Below are 18,469 nucleotides of genomic sequence, written 5' to 3'. Positions count from 1 at the left end.
TGTGGCATATATTTAACCCATATTTTCTAGAATTTACAGTACATTTGCGTCAATGCAGCCCATTTAATATTTCTATGAAATCTCAGACCATTTGCACTTTCTTGAAATACATGAATTAGCTGGGCTCGTTCCATATATAATGTTAGGTTAGAAGGAGCAATTAATATCAAAAAATAAACTGGAGCGACACATTTTTATATATAAAATTAACAAATTAGCAAGTTATTGCTCAAATCCAAAATGAGTGTGTTATTATTACATTGGTCCTTAAAATCTTCGCAAGCTTTTGTACGCAATCACCAGGATTTTCCTTGCCTGTGAGTCAAAAACAACCAGGATTTTCCTTGCCAACTTCTGTTAAACATCTACTTTTATAAGTTAATGACACGTGGGATGTTTTTATAATGTATATGTAAGTCTCTATAAAATATACGATAATAGTAATAATATAAATATATATAATGTGGTTAGAAGGGAAAACATAAATTGGACACAACATTATTATTCTTATATATAGATAAATAGAACAGAGATCTTCGTTTTATTAAAAAACAATAGGTTGCCGGTCTTTAAGAAAAAGTAAAACCTACGCTGGGAGGCCCATAGGCCGGTATGGACCTCAAAAAATAAGTTGAAACCACTGTCTTCCAATGTCGTGGGCTACACATATTAAAAAAAAAACCTACACCTAGCTGATACTTGTTCACCCTCTTGAAAAAATTGATACCAGCTAGATCCAAGATATCCCTTTCGCACAACCAAAAAAAGATCCTCGATACCCCTAGAAAAAAAACTCCCCGATGATAGTCATCGTTGGAATTTTATTTCGTTTATTGACTAAGGTTGACAAACCCGTGGGCCCCAACATCAGTATACAATTAGGAGGAAGCTTTTTTTCCAATGGGGCACTTGCTTGCGTACGGCTTGGACCTGGTGAGTCCCCGCTGTCAGTTTCTTGGTGTACAGTCCTCTCCGGATTCCTCTCATTTGTTGACAACGACATACGGTGGCGCCTCGGCGAGTGCACAAGGATGGGAAAGAAGCAGAGCCGGGGAAGCCGCCTTCATTCTTTCGAACATACCGCACTAGCCCGATGGCTGCAACCCTCTCACCCAAAAGCTATACTGCCCGGGTTCGATTCCAACTGGTGCAGTTGAAAAATATCTAACACTTGCCAAAATTCCATCCCTAGTTTACCTAGTTTCTCACACATTCAACATTGTCTTGCCATTCCCAGTTTAAAAAAACATTCTCTTGCCATTTTGAAAATAGCATATCTTTTTGACTTTGCATCATATGAAGATGTGCTATACATGAATGTTGGTCAGCATGATGTTAACTTGTTGTTAGTTCCATTTTTTACCATGAATAAAATTTCCAACATTCTGTTATCCATGTTTGAAAAGTGCATGTTGATTTAATTGCTCTACCTCTGAAACATCCAGTTTCTTATCTGAAAATCACATGGACAAGCAGCCATCACCGGTGTTGGATTCGATGCCACGCTTCTTCAATCCCTTGACAGGCGCGAGGGGGTAATAAACTTTCGTCCCATGGTGCCGGTTGGGGAATGGAGCGAACTGGATGAAAGAGGGGGCCGGCGGCGCGATGGAGAAACACATCAGATGCGATTTTTCTTCTTCAGTGGATGGCTCTCGATGGCGTTTTTTACTTGCCTCTACACCATACAACTTGTATTTTTAGCCTCCCATTCCCCGGTGGACCTGCAGCCCATTTGTTGGGCGGGACAACCTACAGAAACCAGCACTCGATTTTCCATCAAGCCCCAAAGACAATGCAGTACTATGTCTGTTTTGAGGCCGAAAACATTACGGTAGGATTTGAGCGGGGGAGGGGGTAAGACAGAGCAAAAAGATTAAAAAGAGTTGATGCGTCGTTCCTACCCTAACAAAGTAGGTGCAATTCTTCTTGGGAAGAAGGTGTGCCGTTGACACCCACACGTCACAAATCCCACAATAGACATACTAACAAGTTCACACACAAGTACAACAGAAAAGTTAAAACATTAGTATCAAACTCAGGTTTGTAGGACACGTACATATTCATAGCCAACATTCACAATCAAAAACTTAAAAGATTCATATATACACAAGTTCAGCATGTCTATGCATCCAAATGATTGATAGACCACACGACAATATGCATAGATAATTCACAAAAAGATTCAGATATACACATGTTCAGTATGTTTATGCATCCAAATGATTTAGATCATAGACAATATCATCCATGGACGAACTTTAATTACCTAGAGTGGTAAATGGTGTTCAGTCAGAGGTACTTCTTGCTAAAATTAATGCTTATACGAGTAAACTTTCGAGTACATAAGAGGTAGCACAAACAATATGAAGTTTCCTTGTAGGTTTATCCTCAAATAGTGGCCTCATGCCGAGGGAGGTTTGAGCAACTTGGCCACTACTTTCATCCAACTAGTTTACTGGCTCAACTTGGTCCTGTACCTCGCCAAAATTCTACATTGCAGACAAGAAAGGAGGCGGTTGAGAAAATGAACCATCCAAATTTTTTGTGCAGTTCAACTAAAATGGAGCATCCCTTGCGTGCAGACTGATTAAGTGCCAGATGAATATATGCATCAACCAACTTCTTTGGAATCTTTAGACTCCATGCCATACAGTTCGCTACCATATGTGCCAATAACCAAAAGGCACAAGTTGGGACCAAAGACTGGGCTATGCACCAAGCAATATTTTTGACGTTCACTCTCCTAATACTTGGAGTTTGACAACTGGTTTACGCCGGTTAATACTCGAATAAATATAGGCACTTTTTCTTGTCAACATCGATGCTTGTCTGAGTGAACTTTGAAGTACATAGCAGCAGCATAAGTATATATCCATCTAATCTTTTTGTGAAGTTCTACTGAAATCGACCAATATAATGATTTCCCTGCGAGTTTAGTCTCCAAGTTACTCCTTTATGAAATCGGCAAATAGTAGCACAATACCAAATTACCAATACATATGACAAGCACAATAATCAGGATAAAGACTAGTACAACCTGTGTGAGGTAGCTTATCAATTACTATTTCCTTGGAAGCCGAGATAAGCGAAGCTACTGATAGCAAAGGAAGGAAGCAAGCCGAGATAAGCGACTAACAGGAAAGGAAGGAAGTAGTCAAGGCAATGAAGCACCCAAAGTTTTCGTGCAGTTCCACCAAAATCGAGCATCCCTGTTGGTACATATATTGAGGGAGTGAGATTACTGTAATAGTGGGACTAGTTGATCAAACATACACTAACAAATAGAAGCACCCTCATTATCTTAATGGGTGAAGTTAGCAACATAGTAGTCTTCCTTAAATAGAGGTATTAGTTTATTTAATCAGTGTAACACCCACGATGCGACTATATCTCCCACGTGTCGGAGCACGACTTAGAGGCATAACCGCAAGAGGGGTAATCTTCACACATCCCATGTACTGAATAAGAAAGAGATAAAGAGTTGGCTTACAATCGCCACTTCATACAATACAAATATATATCATTACGTCATCCAGAATACAATCAAGGTCCGACTACGGAACCAAAGTAAAGAAAGACCACCCCGAATGCTAGGTCCCCGATCGCCCCGACTGGGCTCCACTACTGATCAACTGGAAACGAAACAAGACTATGATCAAGATCTTCATCGAGCTCCCACTTGAGCTGGGTTGCGTCACCTGCAACTGTTTGGTAGTATCTGTGTCACGAGGACTCAGCAATCTCACACCCACGAGATCAAGACTATTTAAGCTTATGGGTAGGAAAAGGTAGTGAGGTGGAGCTGCAGCAAGCACTAGCATATATGGTGGCTAACTTAGGCAAATGAGAGAAAGAAGAGAAGCAAAGCACGATCGTGAACTAGAAGTGATCCTAAAACTACTTACGATCAAGCATAATACAAGAACCGTGTTCACTTCCCGGACTCCGCCAAAAAGAGACCATGACGGCTACACACGCGGTTGATTCATTTTAATTAAGTTAAGTGTCAGGTTCTCTACAACTGGACATTAACAAATTCCCATCTGCCGATAACCGCGGGCACGGCTTTCGAAAGTTCAAAACCCAGCAGGGGTGTCCCAACTTAGCCCATCACAAGCTCTCACGGTCAATGAAGGATATTCCTTCTCCCAGGAAGACCCGACAATACTCGGAATCCCGGTTACAAGACATCTCGACAATGGTAAAACAAGACCAGCAAAGCCGCCCGATGTGCCGACAAATCCCGATAGGAGTCGCACGTATCTCGTTCTCAAGGCACACCGGATGAGCGCTCCGTACAACTAAAACCAAATCTCGAGTTTCCCCGAGGTGGCGCTGCAAAGGACTCTAGTTTGGACCAACACTCAGCGGAGCACTAGCCCGAGGGGTTTAAAATAAAGATGACCCTTGAGTCTGCAGAACCAAAGGGAAAAAGGCTTAGGTCGCAAATGGTAAAACCAAGGTTGGGCCTTGCTGGAGGTGTTTTATTCAAATCTAACTGTCAAGGGGTTCCCATTATAACCCAACCGTGTAAGGAACGCAAAATCAAGGAACATAACACCGGTATGACGGAAACTAGTGTGGCAATAGTGCAACAAAACACCAGGCATAAGGTCGAGCCTTCCACACTTTACCAAATATATATAGGTGCATTAAAGTAAACAAGATATACTAATGATATCCCAACAATATCCATGTTCGAACGTGGAACAAACTTCATCTTCACCTGCAACTAGCAACACTATAAGAGGGGCTGAGCAAAGCGGTAACATAGCCAAACAACGGTTTGCTAGGAAAGGTGGGTTAGAGGCTTGACATGGCAATATGGGAGGCATGATATAGCAAGTGGTAGTTATCGCGGCGTAGCAAAAGAGCGAGCAAGTAGCAAGCAAAGATAGAAGTGATTTTGAGGATATGGTCATCTTCCCTACAAAGTTCTCCGAGTTGACGTAAGGTTGATCCTCATAAGCGTACTCAACGCGTTCCTCGATCACGTAATCGTCTCCCGGCTCTACCCAAGCAAGAACACAAGCGAAGGAAACAACAATCAACCATGATGCAATGCGCAAGCAACATGATGCAAAACATGACGTGATATGCGGGATGAGATATGCAATGCATATGCGTGCTCTGGAAGGAAAAGATTGAACCAGACCTCAACTTGGCAAATCATGCATGCCACTGGAAATATGAGTTGATTTCGGTCGAAATCGATATAAAGACCACTGGAATCGGATGCACGGTTTGCAAATGGCAAGCAAAACAATAATGGCACAATTCTGCGATTAACAGCACGATGCCATCTAGAATGCAACGAGAAACTAAGCTACTGCAATCCAACATAGCTACAAAGCACATGGCAGTGATCTTCGCGAGATTCTTAACAAAATATGAACAGTGAGATATGGCTAAAACACACAAGAGAAGGTTCAAACAAGCATGGCAAAAGGGCAAAATATATCAGCTTCACAGACTTAGTCAAAATAGTAACATGGCAGGAATTAACATCAGGAAGCAATGTTTAGAGCAAGATAACAACATGCTATAGGAACATGACATAGCAAAACAAGGCATGGCATGCATCTACTCAAAGCATATAACAAAAGTCCCTTACTGACCATAAGCGAAACAGGATCAGAAGATATGATGGCACCCATGTAAACATAGCAAGTTTCGTTAACAAATTCAGACTTTGCAGAAAACTGGGCATGGCGTAAACAGAATTATGAAGGCATGTTTGCGAGCTCGATTCACTCAACACAAGGCATTGCATGACAAAATAATCATACTACCAGCAAGAAGACATGATTAAGAAGCTAACCATGGCAAGAACAATCTCATAGCATGCATGGATCAACTACAACAACCTTTGCAAAATTGATTAACACGTAAACAACCTGCCAGGAACATTTTATAGCAAAAGTAGAGCATGATTGAGTCATGCTAGGGCACTCCATAAATACAAACAGGGACATGGATGGATAGAGCACAACCATATGTCCAAATCATCCTTATGGAACATACTCAAAAGAAGCATGGATATCACTGTAGCAACATGAATACATGGCATAAAAATAACAGTAGGGAAATGACTTAGTGAAATTATAATTCTCTGAAATCAGCAATATAACGAGATCTACTTTGCATGCTTGTGCTAGTCACCACATTGATAAAAAAATACATGGAATACACCCCTGTAAAGATGCCATGGCATAGTCCAAAACACATGTAGAGCTCATGCCCATAAGATGCACACATCAAATGCAACAAAAATGACAAATGCTCATACTCTACTAAGAAACAGCACCTAACATTTTATAGCACTCTTGCATCAACTATTTGGGCATCAAGATGGACTCAAGCAAGCACGGTACAATGGAACAAAATGAAGAGCACATCCATATGAACATTTTGATATATCATGCATGCAAAACAGATCTACGGATGAGGAGTTATGGCATGTTGAACAGGTGCATAAAACATTACAGATCTGGGACATAGTGGAAAATATACCCTCTGAAAAGTTGGACGAAGGGGATTGGGATGGAGCGGTCCAAGGCGCGGGGGTGTTTGGTTGGAGGAGGTGGTGGATCAGGTCCACCTCCAGATCTAGGCGGCGGGGACCTCCGGCGAGGTATGGCGGCGCCGGTGGCGAGGTTCGCCGGCGGAAGGAGCGGGGCGCGCCGGCGAGGCACGCGACGGGGATGGGCAGCGCAGCACCGGCGGAGCGCCTGGCGGAGCGGCGAGGCGGGCGTCGGCCGGCTGGGTGATGTGGGCGCGCGACAGGAGGTGCGGCGAGTTGCGCCCGCGAAGGGCGGCGGTGAAGACGACGCCAGCGGGCGGGGACGCGGCGAGGGTCGCCGGGCACGGGTGGTGGCACGCAGATCCGGGCCCGAGCTGGCCCGTGATGGGCTTCCCCGGGCCACGCGGTGGTAGGGCGGCGGCAGGACAGGTGGCGGTCTCCGATTGGACGCGGACGGCGGCACGGACTTGTCCAGCGCGTGATTTTTGTCCAGCGGTGCAAGGAGGAATAAGGTTAGGGTTTCGTCCATGAATTTTCGGGGGAAGGTGCAAATATATAGGTAGAGGGAGCTAGGTGAGTCCAAATGTGGAGAGGTTTTTGGCCACACGATCGTGATCGAACGACCGAGAGGATGGAGGGGGTTTGGATGGGTTTGGGCCACTTTGGAGGGGTGTTGGGCTACAACACACACGAGGCCTTTACGGTTCCCCAGTTAACCGTTGGAGTATCAAACGAACTCCAAATGGCACGAAACTTGACAGGCGGTCTACCGGTGGTGAACCAAGGCCGCTTGGCAAATCTCGGTCCATTCCAAGAATGTTTAACACCCGCACACGAAAAGAGGCAAGAGGGGCGCCGGAGGACATAGGAGTGTCAGATTGCAAAACGGACAACGAGGAAAATGCTCGGATGCATGCGACGAACACGTATGCAAATGTGATGCACATGATGACATGAGATGAAATGCATGACACGCAAACAAATGACAAGGCAACAACATCGAGAAACTGGAAGACACCTGGTGCAACAGTCTCGGGGCGTTACAACACTCCACCACTACGAGAGGATCTCATCCCGAGATCTAGGATGGCACCGGAGGGAAAAGGAAGAGGAAGATAAGAGGTAAGCTAAGTTGCTTGTTTGCCAAACGAGTGAAACCAAAGAACCTTGAGAGGTTGAACAACTTCGAGAAAATAATACAACGGAGATGAGCAAAGATGAAAATAATCCGTTAGAAAAGAGGAACAAGGAAGAACAAATTTGGACAGCACTCCGGTTGAAAAGTGATATGAAACTTGATAAGATGAAAAGAACTTGAAGAGATGACACAACACTCCGATTAAATGGATAAGCATGAAAAGAACACGATCCTCACAACTCGAGATGATGAGAGAAGAGAGCAACAACACAATGCCTCCAGAAGAAATGAATGAATGGAATGGAATGAACGGAAGGAAACAAGATCTTGAGAGAGCATTCTTACAACATATGCTAGAATGGAGTTGTTGGATTATCAACAACGAAAGGATAAGCTTGATGTGGCTTATGGAAGACATCTCAAAATTATGAGGTGAAATTCTACCACTAACGGAAAACAAAAGATTGGATTGATATGAACAAGAAGACGAGAAGCTTATTTTCACCAGGAGGGTAACTGAAGAACTTGGTTCATTGATAAGCACCATAAATAGTAACAATCCTTAGGGAAAGCTTTAGGTGAAATATAACCCAAGATAATTCCAAGGAGGAAAGTGATGGGTTTAAATATCTCATTCCTGATAACTTTTGAATCATGAAAAATGAAGGGAAAATTGTCAAGAAAGACATAACACCACCTGAAAAAATAAGATAGAAAGAATTGCACTTTGGGATGCAGGATGAAGAATGCTTGAACTCCTCTGGAAAGAATCTCAATGAACACTCCGAGAAGAAATTAAATCCTTGCGGAACCATCATGTAGAACCTCCATGAAGAACTCGGGTAATAAAAGATTGATCAAACGAAAGGAAAAAGAAATTGAAAACGCAAGGTGAAGCCTTGCGATGATTTAGATGGTGCTTCACGACGAGATAACTGATAGAGGTTGGAACTCCGGGAAAATAAAAAGATGAAACAATTGAAATCAAGAATTTTGATGAACCTCCGGAATAAGGAATTAATCACTTGGATGAAACAAGAATAAGAATTACATTATGCGTATCCTTCACCAATTAAATTGATGAAAAGCAATGGGTTTGTCAAACTACTTATTCTCGTTGAAAGGATTAAGAGAGATAGAGCATAAACTCAATGGACCACCGGTAGGATTGAGACAACGAATAAATTAATATTATAAAGAAGGAAGAGAAATCTTGAACGAACAAACGTAAGAATTGAAAAACGATTGAAGAAAAGATAAAGGAACACCTGGAAGTATTAGAGAACGAATGAAGATACTTTAGGGAATTTAGATACAAGTGAACAAAGAGATCCCGAGATGATTAGTGAATACTTGAATGATGCACCGGTAAGATTTGGAGAATGATATCCGAAAGGTGAGAAAGAATAAATATTCTGAAATGATGGGCTTCGGAGAATCAAACCGAAAAGTCTCCTGAACTGCTCCGGATCGGTGAAAAGAATTCTCACAATCGAAAACAATTATGAGAGGATGGCAACAAGCTAGAATCACAAATGTTGAGAATGACGCTGAGAAACACCACCATGAATTGTTGATATACTCCGGGATAATGAAGAATATAATGTTGAATCAACAATGAAAAGAATTTTAAAGTTCATGGAGAAAGGCATTTGACTGATGATAATTCATCCTTACGTCAAACTTTAGAAGATTTGAGAATAGCTCCGGTAAAATTACAAGAGTTAGGTAAGATCCTGGGAAAAAGACCTGTGGGTTAGGGCCCACTCAAAAGAAACACCGTTGAATGATTACTTGAAAAGGAGATTGCACCGGTTAAATTAAATGGCTTGAATGAGATAACATCCTCAAAAAGAGCTTTAATGGATCTTGAATGACAAGACGAGCCTTCTGAGATATCTTCAGCACTCAGGAACAATAGAATAGCAAGAGTGGATGATTAAGAGGTGCACCGGCATGGGAAAGCATTTGAAGCGATGAAGGGACTATGGTCAACACCGAAAACTTGACTTATCCCATCAGAGAAGAAAGAACGAAAATTGATAAACTTGAAGCTTCGTTAGTATCTTCCTGAGAATCTCCAGATAAGAATATTGGCGGAAAAGAATGGAGATACTTCACATCAATAAGATGGATACTTGATTATGAAATCTGAGTCCTTGAAGAAAAAGGGATGGGAGGGCGGGAAAAACAAAGACAACTTGGGACGAATGAAATGAACACCATTGAGAATACTTAGAGTTGATCTTTCGGATGAAAAAGATCGGATCCACTTGAAGAGAAACACGCCATTTGAAAAAGGATGGACATGACAATCTCGATTATCATGAAGGATTGGTATTCACATAGGAGTATGAGAACACGGCTTAGGAAAGGTATGGAATCAAAACTTGACATTGAAGCAACTCGAATACCACAATTCAAAATAAAACAAAGGATTGGCTTGCAAAATAAGCCGAAAACAAACGTATGATAGATCCCATATTGTATCATGTGTCTGTAGGAAAGAATTCCTATGAGCTACTTGAATTCCCACTTATAAACTCCCGAAACTTTCTGGTTATGCAATCGGGTGTTGGGGATATAGGGGAAGCATAATATCTCACCAAAACTAACAAATCCTACATCCAGCTGTATCCATCCTTCAAAACATAACCAAGAAACCTTTGGAAATAGTTTACCTCAACCTTCGAAAAGCATCCATTATACGAGTTATGGAAATACTCCTGAACTCCTGCCCCAGTACTGGGTGGCGTCGAGGTTATCTCACCAACAACTGCATAAAGGAGATTTTCGATGTCGGTGAAACTCAGGTATCCAGAACTGCAACGATAAAATTGTGACGACAACACCTCAGAGCTCAAATCCCCGGGACACTGCCACAACCCCTAAATGTCAGGAGGCACCAAGAACAATGTTCTCGTCACAAGAATATCGGAACGATTCCAAGATACCCGCGTGATCCTAAAAAAATCGTGAAATTTGAGAAGAGAAAAGTCAAAACTCTACGCCAGGAGGCCTCACCAGAGCGACGAAGGGACTGAGGAGTAACAAGAATCCCGCTCTTTGATATATATAATCCTATAAGACTCAAAACATTTTCTGGACTCAAGAACGCCAGCGAGTCGATCAAGCAGGGGCTCCTAAGTCGGGGAAGGCTCTGATTACCAACTTGTAACACCCACGATGTGGCTATATCTCCCACGTGTCGGAGCATGACTTAGAGGCATAACCCCATAGTAGGCATGTCGCAAGAGGGGTAATATTTACACATCCCATGTACTAAATAAGAAAGAGATAAAGAGTTGGCTTACAATCGCCACTTCACACAATACATAGATATAGCATTACATCATCCAGAATACAATCAAGGTCCGACTACGGAACCAAAGTAAAGAAAGACCACCCCTAATGCTAGGTCCCAGATCGCCTCGACTGGCTCCACTACTGATCAACTTGAAACGAAACAAGACTACGATCAAGATCTTCATCGAGCTCCCACTTGAGCTGGGTTGCATCACCTGCACTAGTATCATCGACACCTGCAACTGTTTGGAAGTATCTGTGAGTCGCGAGGACTCAGCAATCTCACACCCGCGAGATCAATACTATTTAAGCTTATGGGTAGGAAAAGGTAGTGAGGTGGAGCTGCAGCAAGCACTAGCATATATGGTGGCTAACTTACGCAAATGAGAGCGAGAAGAGAAGCAAAGCACGGTCGTGAACTAGAAATGATCAAGAAGTGATCCTGAAACTACTTACAATCAAGCATAACACAAGAACAGTGTTCACTTCCCATATTCCGCCGAAAAGAGTCCATCACGGCTACACACGCGGTTGATTCATTTTAATTTAGTTAAGTGCCAGGTTCTCTACAACCGGACATTAACAAATTCCCGTCTGCCCATAACCGCGGGAACGACTTTCGAAAGTTCAAAACCCTGCAGGGGTGTCCCAACTTAGCCCATCACAAGCTCTCACGATCAATGAAGGATATTCCTTCTACCAGAAACACCCGATCAGACTCGGACTCCCGGTTACAAGACATCTCGACAATGGTAAAACAAGAACAGCAAAGCCGCCCGATGTGCCGACAAATCCCGATAGGAGTCGCATGTATCTCGTTCTCAGGGCACACCAGATGAGCACTTCGTACAAATAAAACCAAACCTCAAGTTTCCTCAAGGTGGCGCTGCAAAGGACTCTAGTTTGGACCAACACTCAGAGGAGCACTGGCCCGGGGGGTTTAAAATAAAGATGACCCTTGAGTCTGCAGAACCCAAGGGAAAAAGGCTTAGGTGGCAAATGGTAAAACCAAGGTTGGGCCTTGCTGGAGGAGTTTTATTCAAAGCGAACTTTCAAGGGGTTCCCGTTATAACCCAACCACGTAAGGAACCCAATATCAAGGAACATAACACCGGTATGACGGAAACTAGGGCGGCAAATGTGGAACAAAACACCAGGCATAAGGTCGAGCCTTCCACCCTTTACCAAGTATATAGGTGCATTAAAGTAAACATGATATAATAATGATATCCCAACAATATCCATGTTCCAACATGGAACAAACTTCATCTTCACCTGCAACTAGCAACGCTATAATAGGGGCCGAGCAAAGTGGTAACATAGCCAAACAACGGTTTGCTAGGAAAGGTGGGTTAGAAGCTTGACATGGCAATATGGGAGGCATGATATAGCAAGTGGTAGGTATCGCGGTGTAGCGAAAGAGCAAGCAACTAGCAAGCAAAGATAGAAGTGATTTCAAGGGTATGGTCATCTTGCCTGCAAAGTTCTCCGAGTTGACGTAAGCTTGATCCTCATAAGCGTACTCAACGGGTTCCTCGATCACGTAATCATGTCCCAGCTCTACCCAAGCAAGAACACAAGCGAAGGAAACAACAATCAACCACGGTGCAATGCACAAGCAACATGCTGCAAAACATGACATGATATGCGTGATGAGATATGCAATGCATATGCGTGCTCCGGAAGGAAAAGATTTAACCAGGCCTCAACTTGGCATGTCAAGCGTGCCACTGGAAAGATGAGTTGATTTCGGTCGAAATCGATATAAAGATCACCGGAATCGGATGCACGGTTTGCAAATGGCAAGCAAAACAATAATGGCACAATTCCGCGATTAACAGCACGATGCCATCTATAATGCAACAAGAAACTAAGCTACTGCACTCCAACATATCAACAAAGCACATGGCAGTGATCTACTCGAGATGCTTGACAAAAGATGAACACTGAGCTACGGCTAAAATACACAAGAGCAGGTTCAAACAAGAATGGCAAAAGGGTAAAAGATATCATCTTTGGTAGGATCGTTCGGTAGGCCAGGGCGGTCAGACGCTGGCGTGGCGGTAAAATGTGAACTCATGGATGACGAGCCTTTGAAGCGTATGCAAAATGTATTGACAACCAGGCGTCCATGCAACCTCTCTTGTCGCCAGCTAGCCTTCGACGACCACCATTAGAAACCACACAACCATGCATAACTTACGAATAATGGATGAATCGATCAGACACACACTCATGTGTACTGGCACTATGATCAGTCGCTCACGATACATATATAGGTACCATAGTACCCTCTCTAGCTAGGCTGTTTTATAGATTGTCATTGTTATGGATGATATACATGAGCAAGGCACCAAGTCACGAGTATGACCGTGGGTGTTGAGCCAGGTGAATACATGCTCGGTGTTCGCGGAGGCCTCCAGCAAACGCATAAACAGTAATGTCAGGCATCGCCAAGGGGCGCATGTGACGGGCTCGCCGTTTGCGTTGCGCCATGAGCATGACTTTGATTGAGAGGGCGATGTGCATGCATTAGCATGGTTTGACGACGTGAGTGTGAGTGTCTGCACGCGTACATGCTACTTGCCTCTATGGAAGGTGTGTGCTAATGTGTGCATCACGTATAATATAAAAAAATTGGTTTGTGCATTTAACGCAAAGTATTTCATTTTCATTTGGCTGACGAGTGTGCATTGAAGTGACGAGTTTGTGGTTTGATTCTTCACATATGCATAATTTTCGTTTTTATTTCTTTCGCCACTAATAGGTAGGCCCATATAGATAGATAGATAAAGAACATGAGCTGATGAGGCGCATGCGGACTATTTGACTGGTCAACCAGACAAATACAGAGTTATACGCTGAGCCATTGACTGTATAATCACCATATCTTGTATACAATGATCAAAGTGAGCTATCAAGACAAGTTCGATGACCGCCAATGCATTTTACTTGGTAACAAATGAGCAGGATTGAAGGGGAATCCAAATTTCGTTCGTTTTCTGTCCTTGAGCTCTTGACAAACCAATGCACTATACAGTTGTCCAGCCATTCCACCCCATAGTTCTTACCAAACGTCATTTATGCCACCGTGCCGCACACTAATCGGTAAGGAAGCGATGGCATCCCACCGCGCCGAGATCCTCACCGCCCACGGTCGAACACAAAATGGTAGGGAAGCGATGGCATCCCGCAGTGTCGCCGCTCACGACCTCACACCTACGTGGGAGGAATTTGAAGCTTCCATGGATGAATGGGCGGTAGAGCAAGAGGCGGCCAAAGCCGCATAGAGGGAGCGGAAAAGTTAGAAAGCACTCAAGAAAAGGGAGGCCCGCCGCCACAAGAAAGAAGAGGATGCACGCGCTGCTGCGGAGAGTTCGGCGAAGATCCAAGCATGGTGGGGTGTCGCCGACAAAGCCGGGAAGGAGAATGACGGTGTCTGACCATCATGTAAGAAGTAGTAGTACTAGTAGTTAGTGTGTGTGTCTGTGTCGCCCGTACGTTGGTTTAATTAATTATGAGCATGTACCTGTACGAGTTACTACTATAGGTTTTAGAGGAAATTACCAGTACATTAGCCTAGACTCAATGGAAAAATTCCTATCCTATGCATCAAATGACATCTCTTTCTCTATAGGAATTAAGATACATGTCATCTCACTTCCTATGATTTTCATATTCCTATAAAATTCCTATCCTATGGACCAAAGGAGGCCTCTGTTGGAGTAACTACTGTAGCTAGCAGTACTGCTGGTATAGTAGTTTTCTTCAAGAAGCTAAATTCAATGATGTCAAGATGGTTCCTTCGTCCGAGCAACTTCACAGTGGGAAAGATTGGGCCTGTGATTTGACGGCTCATTAGTCATTATTACTGTAGCACGACGACCGGGGTGACTCTCCCTTGGAGTTCTACGTGCATGGCAAGTGGACCAGGATGGTCGACGTCCCACATGTCGGTGAATAGAAGTATTCTTTCTGATATCGAGGAGCAAGGAAACCGCGTGGTATAGTATCATTGTTGATTTATATTTATTTTTTATTTTTGATGAATGCTAGCGTTTCAACTCTTACGATGAAGGAGTGCCAAACACAGCACGTGCTGGATGTCCCACACGTCAACGAAAGAAGTGGGACATGAACAACGTGGTAGGGTGTCTCAACTTCTTCCGCTTCTGGGTCGGAGACCACACGTAGTACTACTAGTGGTATGAACTATACAAAGTGCGACCCGGAGAGAAAGACAAGTCTAGTTGGAATGTCTCGGGGCATACACGTAAACAAATATAAAACCTAATATATGCCTACAATTAATATAGTAGTAGTATAGTACTTAGGCACGTACTCCATAACATCACCGTGCATTGCACGTACAACATTTAGTGGTAGTAAGAGACAAATGCCTATATGCCACGCATGTTCATACTACTAGATGATTCCCCGCGCGTTGCTGCGGGTATTTGAGGATGAATTTTAGAGAACCAATCTGTTAACGATTCAAAGATTAAAATACCATGATATTCGTAGAGAACCATAGTAAGTTGGCAATGCAATTACACGTGGTTTGAGTTGAGGGAAAATTTTAAGAAGTGTATAGTAACAAAAGTTATATTGAATCCAAGTACTTAGTACAGTATAATTATAAATGTGGTTATATGTAGAATAAATATATTGTTTATAAATGTGTGTTAATTAGCAGAGGAGCAAATATGTATCAAATTCCTTTTGCCGGGTCCTCGTTGCTGGAAATGTCTTGGATGTGTCATTCACTTTTTTTATGCAGCCAATAGTGATAATGTGATGTTCATGTGGCAGTTGGTTACTATAGTCTTCACCCTGAGATTTCCTTGTGATAGTTACACATACTTTTCGTTTTGTAGAATCCTTGAGCAGATTCATTTCGTGCATGTATCTACTGTGCGTTTTTGGCAGAACTAATGGAAGAGTGACGTGAGGATTTCAGAGGCATTCACCCTGGAGTGCGGACGATGGAAATACAAAGGTAGAGCATCCGGCATCTCAGCAAATTCTGTGTGGTGAGATTGTGCATACTATTGATCACACTGTTGATAGCTAAAGAATTTGTATTGGCAGCTAGCATTTTCTGCGGAGTTAATGGCTCACAATGGGCTCTTAAGATATATTCTCGTGTGCAAAAACAAGACTCTGAAGATGTATAATCTAAGGAGTTCTGCTAGCATTGAGAAAACATAGTTTGAATTAAAAGAAAAATATAAGTTCACAAACAGATAACCCAACCTGCAGTGACCTATTAGTATATAAAAATAAGCATGTGTAGAATTGCATGGGTGTAAAAGGAGTGAGCAAAAGTGAAGTGCACATGTTATTTTGCAATGACACAAAATTGGTACAATGTTGCGACACAGGTACCAGTTAACTCAGATGAATAAGATTAAGTTAAGTACCTGCCTAAAAGTGACTGAATTTTTTCAATGATCAAGATTACAGTACAGGAAAATCTTTTGTCAGTTGTATTTGACATCCTTATTCAAGTGTAGAGAGGTTATCAGGGTCAGTGTTTGTGTCATATTGATATGGGTTAATATAAAAATGTGTAGAGTGCATTGTATACATGCAAGCACAAATGAATAAATCTTTTTCTTGCTAGAACACCCCGATCATAGGATAATACAGAGATTATGTTGAAGCCAATCTTTACTTTAGTGTTTCATAATTGATGAATGATATGTTTGAAAATTAAAACAATTTATAAATTAAAACAAATTACAGGTGTGAGAAGTCCAAGCAACAAACATGAAAGTGAGCAAAGTTTTGCAGTTATAAATACTAGCCCCAATCAAGATTAGAGAAAAAATTGTCAATCATTCACATGTGAGATTATGATTCAATAGCAGTCCACTGTTGTGTGAGGTCATATTGCTTTGGGTAAAATATAACAGAAAGTGTAGACTAGACTGTATACCTGCAAGCATACACAAACAAACCAAGTTATTGCTAGTACATCCGGACAGTAGCAGTGTAGTATAGAGATAATTACGAAGTAGCTACATTAGCCGTAAGAAATGTACAGCGAATTATCTCGTCACAAAATTCAAAGAGTTAATATGTGTACAAGAATACAAATGCAGCAAAAATCTAGCAACAATGCCGAATTGCTGGCAGTCGGAAGGTTGAACATGAATCAAGAGAGGCAGCTAGATGGGCCACCCCGGAGAACAAAAATAAAGGAAGGAGAAGGAAATAGAATGCAACATTAAGGGTCTGAATGCTCAGACATAGAAGAAACATGCATGATTACCTCGTTGGGTTCAATGGAGTAAGAACTACCGTATTGCCAGCAGCATGCGGCCGGCCTGCATCTAAATCAAAGAGAGGCGGGTGCACAGGGCCATCCCAAACAACAATACTACAGGAAGGGAATGGATCCAGATGCTTTGGAGGGAGATAGAAACTAAGGTGTGCTGCGCCATGAGGTTGCGGCGAGGCGGCCGCACTTACGTCAATGGAGGAGCGCCACTTTAGACATTGGTGGCCGGCGGTTGTGCGGCCGTCTTGGCTAGCACGGACGGACGGTTAAGGCAGGCACCACCTGTGTGGACGCATGAAGAGAATACCTCCGTCTTGGGTGGCACGGAGGAAGAGATTGCCGCTGGCTTGGGTGGTGCGGATGGCTGATGGAGGTTATTAAAGATTTCGATTGGAGTGAGGAGATGTGCATACCAAACAGGGGGTTGAGGATAAGAAGATGTTGCGTCCGTTATGAAAGATGGAAGACGATGTGTATCATCGGCTACAGAAGATGGAAGAGGAGCGATGCACACTAAATTGAACATTTTATTGATAAAGAAAAGATCTATTTTTTCCAGGATAAAGAAAAGATCTATGAGATGGTAACGGTAGGATGACATGGCATCACATGCATGTTAAGCCTCATGTGAACACTGATGTGGCATGCAGCTGATGTGGACGTTGTCCATGTTGACAGAATTGGTAGTGGTGGGGATCAACTTCTTAAGAATGTAAGATTTGTGCCTTTCTACTTCGCTTACTGCACTACATTACTCAGGTTCATACGTCCACTCCTGGGTACATGTCCGTCTCATAGTTCCAGTCCCATGTGTTCTTCATAGATGGAATGATTCATAACTGTGGGCAGCGGGAGTCCATATCATCACAGCTAGTGTGGTTCCCCATGATGGAGACTCATCCAAACTATGGCTAGCCTTGAAGCAGAGCAGTCGCGTGCACCGGGAAGCGGTGCTCTCGCGTCCGTCGTGTTGCTTCAAAGCCGGCACCGATGAGAGGTCGCCTCCGCTCTGGCCTGGCATTAATGCGACACTGACGATCTATAGCGACGTTGAACGTTTCACGCGGGAATCGTGCGCTGGCAAGGGAGGGGGTTGGGTCGGCTAGGGTGGTCAGACGTAGGCGTGGTGGTGGTATTGGTTTTGAACCGTTTCAGGTGTAGTACTGGTAGTTTGCAAAACTACACTATTATTGCACTCAGTTTCGTAAGAAAT

At 43.0% G+C, this 18,469-nt stretch overlaps 1 long non-coding RNA gene across 1 annotated transcript; it reads right to left on the bottom strand.

Annotated features, from left to right (window-relative positions):
- Positions 1-16,791: 16,791 nt before the first annotated feature.
- On the bottom strand, positions 16,792-17,727 carry LOC119359383. The gene is made up of 2 exons (XR_005172501.1): positions 17,248-17,727; positions 16,792-16,911 (listed from the first exon to the last, which is right to left on the bottom strand). It is a non-coding gene; the product is annotated as an uncharacterized LOC119359383 (long non-coding RNA).
- Between the last annotated feature and the right edge of the window lie 742 nt (positions 17,728-18,469).

The sequence above is a fragment of the Triticum dicoccoides genome, chromosome 2A (assembly GCF_002162155.2).
Source record: "Triticum dicoccoides isolate Atlit2015 ecotype Zavitan chromosome 2A, WEW_v2.0, whole genome shotgun sequence".
NCBI classification, from domain to species: domain Eukaryota; kingdom Viridiplantae; phylum Streptophyta; class Magnoliopsida; order Poales; family Poaceae; genus Triticum; species Triticum dicoccoides.
Note: the sequence above shows the minus strand (reverse complement) of the source record. Positions and strands in the feature narration are given on the sequence as shown.